General features: G+C 42.0%; 1 protein-coding gene across 1 annotated transcript in view; it reads right to left on the minus strand.

Annotated features, from left to right (window-relative positions):
• The window catches only part of LPAR1 (lysophosphatidic acid receptor 1), a 134,732-nt gene extending 115,234 nt beyond the window's left edge, over positions 1-19,498 (minus strand). The window contains exon 1 of the mRNA XM_040481949.1: positions 19,280-19,498. The gene's annotated coding sequence lies outside the window, so the exon portion shown is untranslated. The remainder of the gene's footprint in view (positions 1-19,279) is intronic.
• Between the last annotated feature and the right edge of the window lie 261 nt (positions 19,499-19,759).

Consider the following 19,759-nt stretch of genomic DNA (forward strand, 5'->3'; position numbering starts at 1 on the left):
CATTTCACAGATCCTTCAGAGAACTCCTTTTCACTCTCCACTCAGAACACAGCTATTCTCAAAGGGTGGCATCTAAAACTACTGACAGTACAGAACCCTTGCTGGATGGTTCTGTCCAAGCCAAAATACGGTGAAACCAAGCTCTCACTTGCACTCATGTTAATTTTCATATATGAGGTGTTTAGAGAACATACTGCAATGAAATAAAGTCTACATTTTGGTAGAATCGCCATTTCAAATGGGCCCAGCTTCAGAAAATGCTATTACTATGAATCTAAGAATTATAAAAATTGAAGTCCTGTAATCCATTGTTTCTCCAAGATCATGTGGCCCACATGTTCTGAAAAATGCCAAGTCCTGGATCCTTCCCAGATTGCATGAATCGGAACCACTGTCAGGGGACCTGGGATTTTGCATCTTAAATACATTCTCTGGTGATTGTGATGCAAAGTAATGAGTGAGCACCAATGCCCTACCCCATGATTGCTCAATTATTGTGGCTTTGCCACACACAAATCTCCCTCACCCTCTAACTCCTGGCAGTCCATAAAGGCAGAAACGAAAAGACCAGTATAATCTAAATTGGTTTCAGTTGATGGCTAACTTGGGATTAGAACCAAGTAATGGTAATCTCTTCTCTTAGTTCCAGTCCAAGGTTGTCCCTAAAAAGGAGAACAGTATCTGGGATGTAGTAGAAGAATGAGGAAAGGGGCAGAGTATTAAATGGGGCTAAATTTGGGGAAATAAACAGCCTAAAGCAATTATTTATTCACACTTGATCCTTGGAGATAAGTGGTAAAAAGCTGAGAACTGCTCAATTTGGAGGAACCTGCCAAAAGAGGACAGAAAGAGGAAATCCCAACAGAGAAAGGGGTTGCAGGAAACACCACTTGGATTCAGCCTGTAGCTTCTGCGAAGGTTCTCTCGTTTCTCTCTCAGAATTTTGTCAAGTTTTCTTGTACGCAAACTAAGCTTTATGCAACCGAGAATACATTCTTCCCCAGGTAAGCAACCTCGACATCAAAGTAGTTGATGTCCACGTTTGTGGCAACGTGAGCAACAACAACAAAAAAACTCAAGAATCATTTTTATATGCAGGGGTGCGTTCTTTCCTCACATATCAAGAAGAAATCCTAACACTGAACACAAAATGGGCCCATACAATTCTTTCTGTTGTTTTGGGTTCTGGTTTTTTAAAACTACATTTCATTCTACTGCCAAATACAGATGCAGACTGCAGACAAAACATCCTACCACAACACTAAATCTGAAAATGCCCAGGACCAACGAATCCACAATAAAGAGGCTAAATTCCAAACCCGAAATGGTAAATGTAATAACGATGACCCTTACCATGTGGTAAAAGATGAATCCAATTAATGTTACCTTAAAAAGAATTTCAGTAACTCCTCTCTTTCCTGTTACAATTGCCCATGCTAGGCCTCAAAAGCCAGCAGTTTGGTGGAGACATTTTCTGACCAATGTACTTCTTCACCCTGTGTGAACTCTACGAACCAGGCATTAGTGGATTCCATAATCTGTCAAACATTTACAATTACAAGGGGATCAATAAAACTGGAATTGTCAAATGGGTACTTTCTAGATTGCTCTGATTTTAAAATACCAAAAGCAGGGCGGGGGGGGCGGTGAAGATAGTGACTCAGAAAAATGACATTTCTTAAATCATGAGGCTGGAAAGGATCTTAAAGATTATCTAGTAAATCTCCCCTACCCTCTATTCCCTCCTCCAAAACACTCAGTCGTTAAGCAAATCATTATCAAGGGCAATTCCAACATATTCAAAAGTCTGACCTCTCTGCTTAGCCCCTCATTACCCAGAATTTCCCCCCATGACACTTCAAAATCCCCCTTTCTAACTGGAATTGGACATCCATACAGCTGTTCTACATATCACACATCTGGCCTTGGATCAAGTTACCCAGCTTCCCACCCCTCCAATTCCCTGGCTCGTCAGCCCTGTCCAGTCAAAATGCTACAGTCCACCCCCTGAGCTCCCCACACACCAGCCTGCTATGCTCCTTTCTGCTCTTTAACACCCCAATTCTGATTAAACTCCAAACTCCTGTTCTGCTTCCACTCACAGCCTCCAGGGGTCCCATGGAGAAAACTTAAGGACAAGATGAAGATATCAATGTATTCTAATCAAAGCAGAGCCCCCAACAGCAGCCATTAATGCTGCCACTTCTCTCTGCTCTCTTTCATTTCTCATGGAATTTCTTCTAAGCCTCTAATCCTTTCAAATAGACTCCGTAACTCTTGCATCCATCATGGAGAAGTCAGTATCAGGCAAGAACCCTCTTTAAATTCTGCCCTTCCCCTCCTGCTCTCCCCTATAGCCCATCACTGGAATAATCTGCACCATTCTTGCACGTGTCTTCTCTGGCTTACCCACCACACACACTCTAGACCACTCCTCTCAAACTTGGAAGCACACTAGAATCACCAGGTGGCCGTCCCGTTACGGGCTAAACTGTGTCCCCCAAAGATCCATACATTGAAGTTCCAAATCCTACTATCTCAAAACCTACCCTTATTTGGACACAGGGTCTTTAAAGAGGTAATTAAGTTAAAATAAGGTCATCAGGGTGGGCCCTAATCCAATACGACTAGTGTCCTTACAGGAAAAGGAAATTTGGACACAGACATGTACACACAGAGGAAAGATGTGAAGATACAGGGAGGTGACCATCTACAAGCCAAGATGAGATGCCTCAGAAGAAACCAACCCTCCAACACTTTGATCTTGAACTTCTAGCTTCCATAATTGTGAGAAAAATGTCCATTGTTTAAGCCACCCAGTCTGTGGCATTTCGTTATGGCAGCCCTAGCAAATTCGTACACTTCCCGTGCCCTCCTTACTCGCTCTTATTCCTCCATCTTGGTGAATGTTTGGTGACTCCACTATTACATATCTTTCACATCTGCCTCCTTCCCTCCAAACCCACTATCACTGCCTTAATTCAGGCCTTCATTATCCCCCCTAGGATATCCCAGTCGCTTCCACCAACCACCATTTCTCCTGGCTGTGTGGAGAAGCGCCTTCCTGAAATAGCAATCTAGCATGCCAACACTGTTCCTACATTTCCCTACTGCCTCAAGTCCAACCTCCTTGAAACTAATATAACACTGGATGTTTATTTTTCTTGAATTAAAAAATTAATTAATTTTTTTAAAGAAAATGGTCAGTAGAAACAAAAACACATTTGTTAACTCTAGGTAGAAGTAGACCATAAAAGAGACCATAGTGGAAACAGGCCATAAATTAACATGATTAAATGGAAAATGGGGAACTGCAAACGTGAGTGGGTTTGTTATTTAAATATTGCCATAATGCAATGGTTTCATAATGTCTGGCTTCAGAAACATTTTAAGCATTTTAGAGAATATTCTAATCAGCGTTTTTACACTAAGAAACATATTTTTAGAAGAGTTGAACAGTTTTAAATTCTTTAAGATATGTTTACTGAAAAATTTTTACTAGCTGAGTTATTCTATTATCAAAATGGGACGATAAAGGAAAGGATCTAGGTAAGCAAATAATTGGGTAAGTACATTTTCCTTGTATTAGAATAAGCCCTAAATAGTCCACTAATGTCTGTTATAACAAAAATGGACATGCTTAAAACTTTTTTCCAAAATTAATGGAATGTTAAGTATGTTTTACAGTAACTCTTACAGGAATAATATTTTTAGACATGAAACCTGAGCTGATCCTTACTCCTAAAGAAGATATTCAGCAAGGTCTCTAATTCCTAAATCAGATAAGAATTTGTGATTTGTGGTCCTCCACTCTGAGGTGGCCAAACACTCAAGAAGAGTTGCCAAGACTGCATTTCCCAAGGTCACGGTGACAAAGTCCTACACAAGGGTTGACATTCCCTTGAATAAGCAGAGACATTCAAATGATGCTCCCATTCCTGAAGATAAAATTCCTCCAGGGAGCTTTAGATTTCTGTCTACCCAACTTCTCTCTTCAATGCCTCTCCTTAGAACACCAGGCGGTGCATGAGAACACTCTGTGCCTCCTCCTGGCTTTGTCTGCGTTGAACTTAACCCCTTAACTCCAAACCCTTCTGATCCAACTTATTTCTAGTACTAGCCTTGAGCAATGCCTGTGCCTATTACCTGCCTGGACTGAAGCTCAATCCAGATCCCAAACACCAACTGCACACCCTACCCCTGCCTTGTCCCAGATCAGGAGCCCTGAGGTCCTGGCCAGGCTTCCATACGGTATCAGCTTAAGGAGAAAATATTCAACATCAAATAAAGGAAAAGGAGCTGATGAATCAGCACCAAAACACACTAAGTAAAATACCCACAGTTACCTGGACTTCTTGAATAAATATTTATCATGAATGAGGAATTAGGTAAACCTCAAACAGAAAAAGCATGCATCTTGTCTTTTTTTTCCTCAAATATATTTTACTCAAAAATAAGAACAAGTGATATAAGGCACTAAGAGAAATAGAAGGACTTAAAATTATTCTGAAATTACAAAAAAAAATGTATTTAATCAACTGACTTAATATTTGTATAAGAAAAACAGAGTTGTCAAGTACTTTTCATCTGTTTCACATAAGACCCATTCTTTACCAAATATTCCTTAAACCTGGAATAGTCATTAAAACTGAATTAGTCCTCCATGTGATTCCTTAGCCCTTTAAATCTCCTTGAAATAACATCACTCACTGTCCAGTGGGCTTTTATAAAATGTGGATTATATATAACTTAGATAGTGCACATTTCCCCCAAAGCTAACACTCAGCATATAAACCAAAGATAATGATTTTTCATCTTCACGGACTCTCAAAGGTTAAAAAAACAAATTTAATTTCAAGTGTGGACAAACAGCAAACCAGGATGTTAAAGCCCTAAGGATCTGCTCAGGAAAGTCCTAATCTTTGCCCCCCCTTCCATGTTCCCAAGGGAAGCATTAGCCTTACCTTACAATACACATAAGGATGTAAATACCTGGAGTTTTTACACTAAATTAGCTCAATTGCATGGGGTCATCAACTCTTTGAATATTAAACAGCCAGAGCAAAGTTGAAAATAAGAAGTCCAGAGTCACCAAATAAGAGAATGATTAGTGCAATGGATTCCAAGTCCTCTGTTTTTTAACTTTTCACTCGAGTACAGTGGACAATGTTATCTTAGTTTCACGTGTACAACACAGTGATTCAATTTCTCTGTAGGTTATAGGATATGCTCACAAGGGTAGGTACCGTCTGTCACCATACAAGGCTATTACACTGACTACATTTCCTACGCTGTACCTTTCATCCCTGTGACTTACTCATTCCATAACCGGAAGGCTGTATCTCCTACTCTCCTTCATCCATTTTGCCCATCTGTCCACCCCCTTCCCTTTGACAACAACCAGTCTGTTCTCTGTATTCACAGGTCTGTTTCTGCTTTCGTTTGTTCACTTGTTTTTAAGATTCTGCTTTTGAGTGAGATCATATGGTATTTATCTTTCTCAGTCTGACCACGTCCTCTATTGTTTTTATTTTTTTTTAAACTTTTTTAATGTTTGAGAGAGAGACAGAGCATGAGCAGGAGAGTGGCAGAGAGAGACGGAGACACACAATCCAAAGCAGGCCCCAGGCTCTGATCTGTCAGCACAGAGCCCGATGTGGGACCCGAACCCATGAACTGTGAGATCGTGACCTGAGCCAAAGTTGGACGCTTAACTGACTGAGCCACCTAGGTGCCCCCAAGTCATCTATTTTAGACAAGGACCTAACGGCCTGGGAAGTGCGGGTACCGTTAAAGGCCCCATGGACAGTGGCAAAACAGACACCTGAATCCTGATCTTCCATCCATCTCATTTAGTTTCAAACTTACTTTATGGATTTCCATTTGATTTTGTTTAACCTCTTCACACAGCTTTTTAAAAAGGGTGAGGGGAGAACCCTAAAATCCTATTATGGCAAAATAAGTAAAAAAAAAAAAAAAAAAGCCACAAAATCAAATCCTAATAGCAATAATCCCTAACTATTATTGAAAAAAAAATTACTGAGAAGCCATGAAACACTTATCCTGTCACCTGGTCTTCACTTACCAAATCTTAACTTCAGTGCTTCACACTCTCACAAATTATGCATAGTTACTGAATTGGTAACAACACTATATAATAAAAGTATTTTTGAATCCAACCAAAACTACATCTACAAATCCATGCAGAGCTTTGTACAGTTCCTACTGAAGAACAAGCTTACAACAAATATTATTCTTTAGCAATACACAAAACTGCTATAATACAAAACTGCTTCAACATATATCTACATCTATGCCCCCAAAATATTCTTTCCATTCCTACCTGAATTTTGTCAAGTTGGCAGGGGAGGAGGGGGAATCACAAGTAGGAAGGCCCACAAAGTATCACAAAAAAATTGCCAACTCACCCAACCATAAGCTTGCTTTCCATCTGTCATTCATTTTTAGTGCTCTATTTCGCTTCTATTACTCATTTCTTCTATGACTCTACTGTCTCATGTGCACATATCCCTCCTCAGCCTTGCAGACTTAACCCCTTCTCATTCTGCAGATCTCAACAAATGTCACTTCCTTTGGGAAATCCTGACTCACCCCAAAGTCAGATAAGGTTCCCCATTTAATCACTTTTGAAACTCCCTGTTCTTTTTCCCTTCTAATATCCGTAACATTTTGTACATATACATTCGGGTGATCCTTTGGTCAATATCCCCCTTCCCAGTAGACTCTAGGCTTCATGCCTCCAGTGATAATGGCTGCTTTATGCACCACTCTATTCCCAGCTACTAGCCCAGGAACTGGTATTGGATGCAATAAAGACATGTTGAATAATGAATGGCCCTAATTCCACATGGAACAGCAAAAGACCAAATCAATGTTTGCAAAATTTCTGAGTTACGACCGGCACTTTTTACTGAAAATGAACAGACTATAACAGAAAATATAGGAACAAAAAGTATTATAGTTTACTGTATGTAGTTAAACTGCATGAAACTTGTTTCATTCGTGTATATGACCATTGGTAACCTTGGGTCATGGACAAAAAAAAAAAAAAGGTTGAAAGCCACTATACCAGATCAATACAATTCCTCCCAATTTCCATTAAAATGCTCAAGAAGGCGCACAAAATGGGAAAAGTCAGCAATAGGACTAAAAAGAGGGGAGAGAAGCCAAAAATCAAGCCATTATTTCTACCACACTCTTTGAAAGATGGATAAGAAGCACTTTCTTGGACCATATAAATCTGAAAGATGCACACTGCATCTTTTGAACTTGAACAAGATAGATGCTCTGATTAATGTAGGAAAAATTCCTAAGTCTAGCTCAGGAATGCATTGGCCACATAAATATGAGGACATCCCCCAACTACATAGGAGACACCTTCCAAGCCAGCTAAAGCAAGTGGCCTACATGTCCCCAAGAGCTAATGAGGGTCAAAATAGACACGTACAAAATACAGCGACAGATTTTATTACAAAATAGAAGACAAAAATTTGAAGTCTATACTTAAAATTTAGGAGGAAAAATGTATATAAATTTATGCAGAAATCAGGAAGGGAAAAGAAGGCAAGAAAAATTAAGGCATACTAAATTCTTTGCTGTGCAGAGGACTGGGATCAAAAGTTATTTAGTTCTTTGACTTTGAGAACAAAGAAACCCAGGTTTAGGAATGTGCTTGGAAATACAGAGGCAGTCACTAGTAAAACTGAAATCTAGACTTGGCCGTTTCAAAATACTATGGATGTACTGAAACAAACAATACACAGAAAAAGAAAATAAAGTAGGAACGATATTAGATTGAACCATACAGAATTGCCATTTTTATTTTTATTTTTTTTTCAACATTTATTTATTTTTGGGACAGAGAGAGACAGAGCATGAATGGGGGAGGGGCAGAGAGAGAGGGAGACACAGAATCGGAAACAAGCTCCAGGCTCCGAGCCATCAGCCCAGAGCCCGACGCGGGGCTCGAACTCACGGACCCCGAGATCGTGACCTGGCTGAAGTCGGGCGCTTAACCGACTGCGCCACCCAGGCGCCCCTTCATTTTTAAAGGTCAATAGCAGTCAACTACCAACGATTTCATATGACTGAAGCTATCAACAATGAAAATAACAGCAGTTGACACATTCAGTGTGCCAACCATTTTTAAACCATTAATTCAGGGTGTGTGTGTGTGTGTGTGTGTGTGTGTGTGTGTGTGTGTTGTTTCTTTACAAATAGAAATCCATAGACTTAGAGACCTCATGTAATCTATGTAAGCCCATGTGGCTGAATATTGGTGGAAAAAGGCAAGCCAGTACATTGCACTCAAGGCTATAGTACCTTTCATAACAAAGAGAAAACGGAAGTGTAAGAAATAAGTTCAAGCATGTTAGTTGTAACAATAAATGTAAAAGCAGTAAGTTTCCTATGGGGGTATGTAAAAACAAAATCCAATTAAATAAATGCTGTTTATAGGGAAAATACATTAAATAAAATGACACCCAAAGTTTAAAATCAGAAGGATAAGTGAAGTCTTCTCAAAAACAAAAAAGAAAAGAGTATTGACAACATTAGTTGCAGGAAAAAAGGAGGATGTAGCTCCAAATGCACAGAAGGTTATTTTATATTAATAAACACATAATAAAGGCCCAGCAGAAACCTTTATTTAATATTATGCTAACACATAGAAAGTGCCATAAAGAAATTAACAAAAGCCCATTTGTAAATAGAGACTAAAGGACAATTATCAGCCTATGACAGCTCAAGTATAGAATCAGGGCACAGAGAATGTGAATTATATTATAGTGGTTGAATTAGTAACATGTCTGTATTTGTCACCCAGAGAACATCCTGCTCTTTTCAAGAATCACGACACAGAAACTCTCAACCAGAAAGAGAAACTATACAAACCTCACTTAGTTACCATGATAAATAAACCAAAGTTTATACAAAAGTTTACATGTACACAATAAAGCAATAATCAGCCAAGTCATAGCGAACCACCAGTAGTGTTCCCATGAAGTCAAGTATAAACAAGAATGATTACTTTCCCTGTATTGTTTTACATTTTCACAGCAATTTTTATTAGCCCAAAACAGAATTTAAGCTGGTTCCATTAAAAACATTGTTACTTTTAGACTCCTCCCTCAATGACTGACAAAATTTGTAAAAAATGCTGTTGATAATTCAAAATTATTGAAAATGAAGTACTATATATCAAAAATGCCAAAGTTAATCAATCTCTACCCTTATGCAATTCCATCATTTAAAACAAGTGACCTAATTCCAATTCAAGAAGTGAGGCTGAGACTTTTGCCCATTTTCCTAATTTTTTTCCAGTCAAATTAGCCCTTCTTTTTCTTTATCAACATCTCTTTCCTCTTCTATTCTCACCCCCCAGTTTTACTAAACGAATTCAACTCATCTTTCCAGCCCCGATATAGATACCACTTTCTCGGAGAAACTCTTCCCACTCTCCCAAAGCTAGTCTCCCCGTTACACTCTTCCAGGATACCCTGCTTTTCTCAGTAATTCCCATCATGCTTGGAGTTACTTGTTCATGGTCGCCTCCTTCTCTAGATTGTAAATCTCAGGTAGCCAAGACCATATTTTATGTATGAAAACACGCTCAGTAGACGGTAAGTATTCAATATTTAATTCAAAACATGTCAGCTCAAAACAATTTTATTCAAGAATTCTGAGTTTTACTGTGTGCAAGGCATTGCACTATACATTGGGAAAACAGCAGTAACTATAATGGAAATTATATAAATTTCCCTCCTTTAAAAAGTCAAAAGGAAATACAGCGGAGAAGAAAATATCAGGCAAGGCAGAAAAATGGGGAAAGTCTTACTGTCTTAAATGTAGCTATTAGGGAAAGTCACACTAAGAAGGTGACACTTGAGTTGAGACCAGAAAATGGAGAGAGAACAGCATACAGATACAAGGGACCAGAGCACTCCAGGCAGAAGAGACTGGCCGTGGCAAAGGCCTGAAACCACAGTCCACTGTGTAGATCAGCTCAACCATGGAGACTCTTTAGAAGGAGCCTAGAGCTCTGGGAACACCAGCACTGAAAGATGGTGGAGGAGCACACACCCTTAAAAGAGAGAAAAGAAGCAAACAAAGATAGAAATAATTAAACATGATACATATTAAATACTGTGAATATCATGTAGTCACTGGAAATTAAAAATGAAAGATGTTAATGGCAGATGTACTTACGATACAATGCAGAAAATGCTACTGAATATTTGATGAGGTCAAATATTTGAAAAACTGCAAGAAATTTTCCCAAAATGGAATGAGGAAATTATTCTTTCATCTTAATTTTTTATTTTTTTAATCAATTTTTTTTTTGAGAAAGAGGGAAAGCGCACACAGGCACGGGAGGGTTAGAGAGAGAAAGAGAATCTCAAGCAGGGTCCATGCTCAGTGTAGAACCTCAGGGCTTGATCTCACAGTAGCGAGACCTGAGCAAAAATCAAGCGTTGGACACTCAACTGATAGAGCCACCCAGGCACCCTGAAATGAGGAAGTTATTCTTGAGTGGCAGAACTATGGATGAGTCTCCTGTACTGTCCAAATTCTAAAATGAGCATGTTCTGTTCTTACTATCAAATGGAAAAGAGTATAATTTTAAAGAATCATAATGATAATGGCTTAGAAAGAAAACAACTAAGAACAGATTTATCTTTGTTCTCTTACATGCAAGAAGCCATGCCAACATAAGTGTATAAAATGGAAATACGCTGTTAATTGGAAAAGGTTTTTTTGTTTGTTTGTTTAAACCAAGAAAACAGCAGAGTTATACCATATCCTACTTACACCTTACTTAGGTAACGGAAGCTTACATTTACTTGATCAGATTTTATAAATCCCCACAACAAACCTGTCGGGAGTTTCTCTGTCAGGTCTTTAACATAGTGGGGTTCCCAGAGTTTGCTGAGTTTCTCGGCTTGTCTTTTACTGTAGCAATGACAGTAATGGGGCTTTCACTGCTGCTATTCCTACAGTAAATTAAAATTATATTTTGCAATTCCTCTCAGCCCCCAAACCACGACCAGTGTTCTAATTAGTTTCAGAACTGTCTTTCCCTTTCTGGAATTGATGGTTTCAGGAGTTTTTATGCACCCACAGGAACATCAAGCTGGAACTCTACCCCTTTGTATCATCCCATCAAGAGAATCCACGGTGGGTGTTCAGTGAATGCTTGATAACCAAGAAGTCTGTTTCAATCACCTACTAGAAAGAAAAAATAGCCTAAAGAATCAAAATACATCTTGTCCTTGTTAAAACACCAAATATATTGATGGGAGGAGGGCGCCTTCACAATGTATACATATATCAAATCATCGCACTGTACACTTTAAATATCTTACCATTTTGTTTGTCAATTATGCCTCAATAAAGGGGCAAGGGGAGATTTTTGTTATATTTTTAAAAAAACCACCAACCATATATGGCTCTTCTCACTCTAAAAGTTCTCTTCAGCTTATCCCATAAATTTCACTGGTACAATTGACTTTGACATGTCACAATCACCCCCCAATACTGCCAAGCTCTGATCTCTCAGCTAAGCTTCCAACTCAAATTTCCACCTATCCACTGAAAATCTCTGCCTAAAACCAACACGCCTCGCTGGAAGAATTCCTCATACTGTCATGTTCCACCTGCTAATGGCAACAAATGTCCTTTTTTTTCTTCTTCTTTTTTTAATGGTCCCAGTGGCTTTACACCCTTCTGTTGGCACTGCAAGGTTGTCCCAAAGCATACCACCACTCTGCCACAAACCCTAACCTGTCACTCACACTCAGTGCCTGGGCCTTCTGCTGTTCCCTGTGCACCGAGCTTCTCGGCCAACTTGTGCACCGAGGCCAGAATCCTACTGCAACTCCTTCCTTCACTCCAAGGCAGAGATACTGTCTCCACCCTCAGATATTCAGATGGCACTTTGTTTAAACCACAGTTGAAAATATTTATCACTGTCTACCTGATCTGAGGGATTTGTTTCCAGGGCTATCTCTGTTTATGAGCTACTTGAGAGCAGGGACCACACTTTCTTGGGGTGTGTGTGTGTGTGTGTGCGTGTGTGCGTGTGTGTATGTATGTGTGTGCGTGCATTCACGTGTGCGTTTTAGTGTCCTCAGCGGACCGTGAGAAGAACTTAACCACAGAAGCCGCATGCAACTGAATTGACAGGGTCTCAGATAAAGTGACCAGAGAACAGATTCTGCTGGATTTGGAAGCCAGCCATCCTGCCCTAGCCTTTGAACCTCTAGGTCTCTGTGTCTCCCCCAAGGACAGCAAGCAGTTCTGTATGGAAATACAATAAACACCGAGGAATCCACAATGAATGCCTCATTTTCTTAACAGGACAATAACCCCTCTTCCAACAAGTCACAGCCCAAGATGGCCAAGCAGCCCCTTCACAAAAGGCGATTCTGTTTCAGTTGTGATGCTCCCTGAGCAAGAGCCCGCCACCCTCACCACCCGATCACCGACTTCAGAGGGGTCCTCACTGCACACTGGTGCGATGAAACCTGCCTTCTGTTCAGTGTAGTCAGGGGCCCGCCACAGACGCCCTGTTTGCCACCTAACAAAAGGTCCGCACATGCCAAACACGTGCTCCGCACCGCCCCTCCCCCCACACCCAAGATCCAGATGAAGCAGAGTCCTTGTGAGAATAACATTCTCTGCAAGGATACTTCTTGTCTTGCTTGTCACGCAGCTGGAAATCATTTTCTTGTTCCCTGTTCAGAACAGCCAGACATTCATCTCTCTCTGACAGAAACTTCGCTGAGTAATACCACGTTTAGAGTCAAGAAGAGTCACACGTGCTTTGGGGACTTCACACTTCTGAGGCATGGTGGCAGCCTCAAGGAGACTCTCTAGAAGGAACAAGGCAGGAGCGAGTGTGTGCACACACACACACATACAAACAGGTGTTTGGGTATACACAAACATACCCGTGCACACACATATAAATATGTACATACACAAACATGTTTGTAGCTTTGTGCAGGCAACACTACAAGTCCAGAAGGCTCTGTAACAAACTGTTGACAAAGGAGGTACATCACGTGGGTAAAGTTAAAGGAGCAGAGGAAGGTTATTGCATTTGCTTTAAACACATCTACACCATCTGCATCATTACAAAACCCAATTCTTTTTGTAAATGAACGCAGCACCCTTCTTCTGGTTAGAACACTTCCTACTGTGTTCATTCCCTCGGCGATTTAAACAAGATAAGTAAAATGCATTAACAGCAAAGAACCATCATCGCGTGACCTCAAAATAATTCTGATTTCGGAATGAACACTAGATTTGGATTATTCTAGGAAGTCATAAATCTAGAAACTCAAACAGGTTGGGTCAAAATCGAGAATATCCAAAATGAGATGGAAAGAGGCCAAGATTATGGATACGGCACAGCTCCATCTGTCTCTAGACTTGACATGAACAGGTAAATCCTCGCAAAACACTTCAAGTTTATAAAATGACAATGAGAATACCAGGCTCTACCTCCTTCTTCTCCCATTTCCAAGGGAAAAGCTAACTTACTCGAAGCCACCGAGACTCCAGTAGAAGAAGAATTCAACAAACATGCTCGATATTTGAAGCATTTCAAAAGAACTTCCATTAAAATAACATGGTCGAATGCAAGCTCCCTGAAAAGAAATCGCACATGTCTTGTTTTCTACAATTTCCCAGTATATGGTAGGAGTGCAACAAATATCTATTGAATATGGAGCGAATAAATGAATAAAAGATTAAATCAAGGAACAAGTAAATGAAAACTAGAATTAGCAGATAATGTCAGTTCTTACTCCCATTTTACAGTACAAAAAGAAAAACTTTGACTTACCCGACAATAGCAAATCTGTAAATACAAAGCCTAGTGATTCCCTCTATCTTGATCCCTTCTTTTCTCTTTTGGGTTTCTTGATGTATCTCCTAGGGTCCTTCCAGATCCTAACCCTCCAGCAGCCTTCCCTGACCCTGGCCCTTACCACCACCGCCACACCTCTGAGGGTCAGGTGTCCCTCTCTGGTGCTCCCATAGTGCCATGTGTTCATCTTGCTCCTCACACTTGCTGCACTGAAACGCTTGTTACAATGAATCTGTTAACACGCCTGTACCTCCTGGAAGGTAGGAGTCCTATCCCCACTCCCAGCACTGAGTACCTAGCACAATGCTTGTTATACAACAGTCAATTCAGTGCTGCTCATGTTGAAGAGAACTGGTCTCCTTTGCCCCTCAATCATTTCTCCTTCTTCAGAGCCAGGAATATCCTTCTCTTAGGGCAGAATTTCAGAATGAAGGAAGCTTAGGGATTGGTCAAGGAGAACCACTTCAACATGGAGAAAGAAAATTGAGGATAGCATATTTACATGATATCAAATCTAGTCCATCGTTTTGATATTTAAGAAGATGGATAAAGGGAAACTTGCTACAAAGAAATGCTCCACAGTAGCACTCTCTGCATAAAGAGTCCTAAACCTTCAAAAGCATAGGCACCCATCACGGCCATCATGGAAATTGCCCTGCAAAGAGATCCATGTCAGAGGTGTTATTGGTCAAACTTTTTCTCTTTTAGAGAGACAGGCTGGTTTTGAAATTGTTTTATCTCCATATTAAATACAACAAACACAGCCTGATCTACCTCATTCAGGCTTGTACACGTTTGTTTTAGCTCTGGACTAAAGTTAAGAGTCTGCCCTATCATTATAGCACTTTTTAAAAACAGTACTATGAAAATAAAATAAATTATAACCTAAATCCATGCACACAGTAAAACAGTCCACTTTCATTTCTGAAAGAAATTTGAATTTTACATGAACTTCAAGGTTAAAATTTCTAGCACTGATCAGATAACAGGAGTTAACATCAAAGTACTAAGATAATTTTCTTTGCCCCACCCCCATAAGTCAGTAATAACAACACGATTTTGAATCCATACTAACCCTGCAGGGGAAAGGGAGAAAAAAAGGGGGGGGAGTATTTAAATAAAATCACAATCACCACCCCCCTTTCCTTCTTCACTCCCCAAAAAATCAAAGAAACAAAAAATGCATTCTTCTAAGAAATGAAATATATGAATCCTGGACTCCTTCAAATGAATGAACTAAACATGCCAAATTCCAGTTGCCCTGCAAAAGATAACCTGGTGGAGGATCATTCATTCAAATTGTATTCAAAGACAGTAAGGGGGCACCTGGGTGGCTCAGTCGGTTGGGTGTCCGACTTCGGCTCAGGTCATGATCTCGCGGTCCGTGAGTTCGAGCCCCACGTCGGGCTCTGTGCTGACAGCTCAGAGCCTGGAGCCTGTTTCAGATTCTGTGTCTCCCTCTCTCTCTGACCTTCCCATGCTCTGTCTCCCTCTGTCTCAAAAAATGAATAAATGTTAAAAAAAAAAATTAAAAAAAAAAAAGACAGTAAGAAAGAAGCTGACCTCATCTCCCCTTAGTAGGGTGGCTGGGCAGCCCAGCACCTCCAGACTCAAGGCAATTAGAAGACTTGCCCCAACCAGTCCCACCTTTGACACACAGCTGAAAAGCCACCCATTCCCACCTGTGACATGAGGCTATTGTGGTGTGAAAAGAAATGCACAGAATGCCTGTCTCTCAAATAGATCCCATGGAGATTGTTCCTATCCAGAGAGGTAATGAACTAGACACCTTAGCTCTAGAGATTTAGAAGGAGACAAACAGATGATCAGAAAAGGAGATTCTTAAAAAAGTATCAGTCTACACCATTAAGCTACTTCCACTGGAATTAAATTTAAAGAATTTTCAGAGTTGTGTCAGCCCTCACTGCAGTACCCAGAGTGATGCTCTCTCCCCACCTCCTCACTGGATCATCCCCCCATGACCCTTTACAAGGGCATGAGCCCCATTTTGAAACTAATAATAATTCTTTCTCTTCTGTGCCACAAATATTCAACCACTGTCGTTAAATACTATGTATAACATAAACAGGGTCAAGAATGTTGGTTGCCATTACAGTCATGTTTAAATTAGCATTAACCAGCAGGCCCTTCCCTAAACAAAACAAAATGCTTTCTTGGTCAGCTCTGTGCCTGGAGAGTGATTTTAACTCACATGCTCAAAAGGCATCCCACCATCATTAATTTTTACTAAATTAAATTTCTCAAAAGACCACACTACCAGTTTGGCAGGACTATGGAGGAAGAAACTACGTATTGTTTATCCTATACTTTGTATATAATTTGGATAAGCAGGCAGCATTGCCCTGAAATTCACCAGCCATGAATTACAACAAATTGGAAAGGAATAGGGCCGCCTGGGTGGCTCAGTCGTTTAAGTGACTGACTCTTGACTTCGGCTCAGGTCATGAGCTCACAGTTTCATGGGTTTGAGCCCCACACAGGGCTCTGCACTGGCAAACACGAAGCCTGCTTGGAATTCTCTCTCTCTCTCTCTCTTTGTCCCTCCCCCATTTATGCTGTCTCTGTCTCTCTGAAAATAAACGTTTTTTAAAAATGGAAAGGAATAAAAGCTCAGCCCTTTGAAACATCCCGCCCCTCGCAATGCCCCAATAGGTGTCACTCACTGGCTTCCTGCACCCCCCACAACTTACTGCCTGGAACCTTTCCAACCTTCGTTACCCCAGACTCCAACTACATCTTCACTCTCAACCATTTGTCTTTCAAGAGACATATCATTTTCATCTTTCAAGGCCCTTCTGCGAAGTCTTCCCGAGTCAGAAGTTCGCCTTCCATTCCCTAGCATCTCAAGGGTTCTTGGATTCTACAGCCACCATCCAGCTACTACATAATGGAATTAGCTACATGCTTTTTCTCTGCAATGCAGCTCTTTCTAGAGCCTCCTTTTCATCATCTTTGTGTCTGCCACTATAGAAGGAATTCAGTAATTGCTTATTCAATTAAAATTTCCTCCTTTTCTCCCAACTTTCTAAGACATCCATAAGAGTTCCTCCATGAGATATTTAAATAATAACACAACAGAGATGGGGTGGGGGGGGCGGCGGGGTAACATGATATGTAAAAATAAGAAACCAAGTAGTATGATGCTGAGTTAACGAGGCCAGAGCAAACTTTCAGACTTTAAGCCAACAGCTTATGTTCCCAGTTTTATGACATCACACTTCACTTTTAAAATAAATCATGTTCCTCAAGTGTGTACGAATATGGGTACCAAAAAAACTAAAGAGAAGGAAAACAAGCCACACATTAAGCACAGACATTAAAATCTTGACCTCAAACTAAATTTCAAGTCTTGCTATTTGCTGAACCCTTGGGGCTTCCCAGTGAAAATGATACAGTGTATTCTGCCCAGATTGCAACTTTCCTTACTAAGCATTTGAAATAAGATTCTTGGCACTAAAAATCACTAACTTCAGACTGAAGGCCATTATGTATCAAAAAGACTCAGCAAGTGAGAGTTTTACTTTCTTTGAACTTTCCAATAGGTCTAACAGAACAGATTCAAACCTCGAAAAGTCTGGGGTATAATTTTTTTAAAAAAGAAATGAAATCACCGTTCGGTAAATATTAACTTCAAGCAAAAACAGAAGCTTCAAAATGCAAGTTGTTGAAAAGGCTGCCCTGTAAGCTCCCATCTGTGTATTTTTCTCCATCACTCACAGGGACACTGAGATCCTCGAGTGCTCACAGCACTGGGCAGCTGCTGATCTGAGGACAATGATGTAAACGGGAAGTCGGTCAGGCTGGACTACAGACATCACTCACCTTCATATCAGCCTTACGGCTAAGCAGGTTCACTCACTTTAATAGGATAATGGAAGATTGAATGGGGGTGAGGGAGTCCTGTTGATGCTCTTTTGGAGAAGGAAAGAAACAACAGAGGCAAATCAACCCCCCGGTCAAGGCTCTTCCCCCTCCAAGCATCTCCCACTGCAGGTTTTGTACCTTTAGCCCTCTTGTCCTGTCACGTCCCTCCTGGAATAACCCGTCCACACTTTCCCTTACTCTTTTCCTATGGTTCTAACATGGGGTAACCAACCACCAGTTTCTAATTACTTGGGGAAGCTGGAAAGAACAGCAAAGATCATCACATCCCTCCATTTTCCAGATGAGGACTCCGAGATGAAGGACAAGCTGACCTGAGCGGCTGAGGTGGAACCGCTAGGGGACGCGGCGCGCCAAGGGGCTCAGATCATGACAACCCACTCCTCCCGCCCGGCTCTTCATTCCGCCCCTGCCTTCCAGCTACCCTCTTTCCCTTGTTACTCAGCTCTTCACCCTGACATTAACCGGTGTCAAGAAAACACAGCCTTAACATACTTACGATGCTAGTCGTTATTCACAATTTTGCATTTGGGGCAAATTTGCTCACTCCTACCCCTTTTTAGAGAACCAAGGGCAGAAACAACTAGATGGCAGAGTGTGAGTGTTAATGTAATTCAGTTCGGCCCACATAGCCCCTAACTCCAGTATATACTCTTTTCCCTTCGGGCTCAGTCTTCTGTTTGACAAGGGAATCACTTCCTAGGAGAACTTTGGTCTCCGCCCCCCCCCCCCCCATGTAGTCTTACTTGAACCAGAATCACAGGCTTTGAGTCACAGACCACTGGCTTCACAGTTATGCTTAGGCTGGGCCAACAACACTTACGCAAATACGTGAAAAACACGGACTGTTAGAGCCTGAAGGAATAAAGGATTTTACTCTAATAACTGCAGTTACATGTTTCCAATACTCAGGTTTGCAAATATGCATCTATTCCAATGGGAAACGACGCATTCACTGAAAACTCACACTTATGAAAACTCCACAGATTTCAGCAAAAAAGAAAGGAAAGAGAAGTAGCAACGGAGAACAACAATCTCAGGCCCCAGGCTGAAGGCAGCAACAAGTCCTGGGTGCCGTCATCCCTTACATATCAAAGGCCAAATGGCAGCAAAGAAAAAAAAACAAGAAAAAAATTTAAATCCATTCATAACAAGCTAGTCCTACACAAACCAAACGAGCCTGTCGGTTTCAAAACCACCAACTCAAAGCCAGGTGCCTCCCTTGCCTTCAATTTCCCAGTTACTTGCTAAGCGTGTTTGTTAGGCGGCTGGACAGAAACTAAGTTTAAAGTCCGCAGCCCCGGAGAGACTACGAAGCAGTCGGTGAGAAGCAAGCAGTGCGGGCGCTCCGGGCTGCGGGGCGCGGGGAGCCCCAGGGTTCCACGTCCACCTGGGCCCGGCTTTGGGGCAATTTCGGGTCCCCCCATCCCCGCAAGCCTCCTCGCGCTCCCACCCAGACCCAGGTAACCCGAGGCCACCTACGTGTCACTTGGGCGGGTCCGGGCAGCAGACGCTGCACAAAGCGCGGGCCCCGGGGCGCACTGACCTGGCCGGGGGACGGAAGGGCCGGCGGCCCGGACGGCTGCGGCAACTTCCCTCCCGGGGCTCGGTCAACTGGTTGGTCGGGGAGACCAGGGGAGCCTCGCCTCCCGCTGGCCAGCTCGCAAGCGCGCACGCCCACCCACAGCCGACACAGGCGAGCGCGCGCGCGCGCACACACACTTACACTCGCTCGCACACTCGCACGCAAAGCCACAAAGCCCGTCTGCCCCGGGACGGCGCGAGACGAGCGCGCCGTGTGGCGGCTCAGGCGACTCGGCGGCCGCTGGCTCGGCGCCCAGGGGGCGCCGTCCCCCGCCCCGCGCCGCGCCCTCCCCTTTACCTGCGCCCGCCGCCGCCGCCCCGGGGCTGGCCTCCCGCAGCGCGGTAGCTCCCCGCGCCCGACCCTTCGCCCGCCCCCTC

This window comes from Herpailurus yagouaroundi, unplaced genomic scaffold, assembly GCF_014898765.1.
Source record: "Herpailurus yagouaroundi ecotype Mexico unplaced genomic scaffold, PumYag 160, whole genome shotgun sequence".
Lineage (NCBI taxonomy): Eukaryota > Metazoa > Chordata > Mammalia > Carnivora > Felidae > Herpailurus > Herpailurus yagouaroundi.